Raw genomic sequence first — 2,833 nt, forward strand, 5'->3', positions numbered from 1 at the left:
AAACTATCTGCAGAAGAATTAAACAAGATCCCCACCTCACTCCATATACAAAACCCAACTCAAGGTGGATTTATATATCTTTTTAATAGACCTTTGGACTTGCAAAAGCCTATCATGACATCCCTGCCCCAAGTGGAGCATGGTTCCAGGTGAAGCCTTGCAGGACCGTGCTCCGCTCTGGGTGGCCCTGCCCTTCCTGGTCGGACACCCCTGGCATGTTCCCTGCTATTCCTCGATGGTTGTCCTTTCCACTCAGTCTTGGGTAGCAGGGCCCCCCTATACACATGCTGACTAATGGGTGATAAGTGACCCCCTACAGTGATCCATTACTTCTGCAGTCCCTCCCCCTGCTGTGGCAGGCTCTCTCGATGCCCCCCCCTTCCTGACAGTGTCAGGTGGTACAGCCCACATCCTCCATATTGCCTTCATGGAATCATTATTAGCATTCTTTAAAGAAAAGTAATTGAAAGAGGGACAATCTCCTCCTGTACCAATCAGATCTGACTTGACGGTACATGCACAAAAAAATAATAAAATAAAATGAAAAAAGAATAAATAAAAGTAATTGAAGAAAAATATCCAAGTTTAGGATTGCAACACTGAAGGATAATCAGAAGGAGACGGGAAGAATACAGTCACTGTATCAATAAGACTCGGTTGACTCCAGAGCCTGCCTGCCCTCCCAAGCATGGAGACATCACCTCCACTTCCACTGCCAAGTTGAAGTGCTGGGTGCCATCATGGCCTACTGCCAGTAAGGAGGAAAGGATCTAATCAAATTTATGACCAAAGAGAACAATGGAACTCTAAGCCATGCAGAGCTGGTAGCTGCTGACCTTAATCATTTGTACGAGGAGAACAGAGTGATACTGCCAAGTGGACACATCAGCTGGAACTGCCCGTGCCTTGGGGGAATGACCCCTGGGGAGAGGTTTAAGTTGGCGGTCCGCTGCCACCACTACAGCACAGAGCATGCCAGGGGTCAGACTGGGCAGAGCAGTTCTGGACCATGCACCTTGACATCTGTCTCCAGAATGATAACAATGAAGATGACAAGGATGAAAAGATGCCAGGAGGTTTAGAGGAAATAGCTTCCCCTGAGACTACTGAGACACACAAAAAAAACCCCAAAAAAAACCAAACAAAAAAAACCCCACCCAACCCCAATACAGGGGGATTTAAACACATGGAGTCCACAAAACACTGGGCTCCAGTCCTTCCATTTCAGATATGTAGCTATTACAAAACACCTTTTAGTCACTTTCAGAGCAAGCACGTTTAAGTCTTTGGTTCTGTGCGCTGGAATGCACAAAATAACTTATTCTGAGGATCCGTGGTCTTGACTTTTTGATAAAAGAAATAGATGGTTATGTATGTGCATCCAAGGTCAGCCTGTCTGGGAATGTGGCAGCCACTCTGCAGCTCTTATTCTCAGATTTCCCTGGATTTTGCCAGTTTAAAATAATGGGCTGAATACTTTCAGCAACAACTACAAAAAAAGAATTGACTGACATTCAACCATTTCAAGCTGTAATGTATGATGAACAACCAACAAGATGTAAGGGAAAACTCAAGCATACCAAAGGCAAAAATCAAGACTCGCTGAGTTGATGGAAAACTCAGATATCTCAACAGGTGGAAACAGCACTAGGAGCACTCACTTATCGACGCCAAGAAATTTGGAAGGCAGTCACCTGGTCATCAGAATAGAAGAGATCCAGTTTTGAGTCCATTTCAAAGAAAAAAAATCATAAGAAAGTAAAATTATGTTGATAACTAAAAAATGGTTGCCGTGATACTTTGACAGAGAACTTCTGGAAGTTCAAGCTGATTTCAGAAGAGGATACAGAACAGGAGTATCATGGCTGCTGTCAAATCAGCATGTTGGTTGAAGACAGAAGAACCAGAAAGATGTTTACTCGCGTTTAATCGACTATGCACAGGTGTTAGCACTGATCATAATAAATTATGGAAAACATTGTGTAGAAAAGGAAACCATAGGACACTTAATCATGATCCTCTGGAACTTTTACACAGACCACGAGGCAATTGTTTGAACAGAACAAGGCGAGATCACATGATTTAAAATGCATTAGAGTGTATACCAGCACCTTTCACTATATTTACTCGATCCGAAGGCTGAGAGAAAATCTGAGATCCTGAAAGATGTGAAGAGAAAGAGTATCCGCATTGAAGGAAGACTCCCTCACAAGCTGAGATATCTTGATGATGCAAACTTGCTTAAAAGTGAATCTTGCTTGAAAGTGAAGAGAATTTGAAGCACGTGCAGATGAAAGTTAAAGACTATAGATTTCAGTATAGATTACACCTCAGCATAAAGAAAATAAAATGGACCAATAAGCCGCATGTAAGTGGAGAAAATATTAACACTGTCAAGGGTTTAACTTTCCTTGGATCCGCAACTAATGTCCATGAAAGCAACAGGTAAGACGTCAAACAACATGCTGCACTGGGAAACTCAGCTGCTGAAGATGTCTTTGGAGGTATCACTTTGAGGACTAGAGTTTGTCTGATCAAAGCTCTGATCTTTTTGGTCACTATCCATGCATGTGAAAGGTAGAAAATGAACAAAGATGTCCTAAAGAAAACTGATGCCTTTGATGTATGGTGTTGGGAAAGAATGTTGACTATATCTTGGACTGACAGAAGGGCAAATAGGAAGAAGTATATAGCCAGAATTTTCTTGAGAATTGGAGATGGTGAGATTCTGTTGCACACAGTTTGACTATGTTGTCAGGAAGGACCAGTCCCTGAAGAAAGAGGGAAATGCTTCCTATTATTATCATTACTGGCTGCAATAATATTTCTAAAC

The sequence above is a fragment of the Elephantulus edwardii genome, unplaced genomic scaffold (assembly GCF_000299155.1).
Source record: "Elephantulus edwardii isolate Elephantulus edwardi_28Jun2011 unplaced genomic scaffold, EleEdw1.0 scaffold00215, whole genome shotgun sequence".
Classification (NCBI taxonomy): Eukaryota; Metazoa; Chordata; class Mammalia; order Macroscelidea; family Macroscelididae; genus Elephantulus; species Elephantulus edwardii.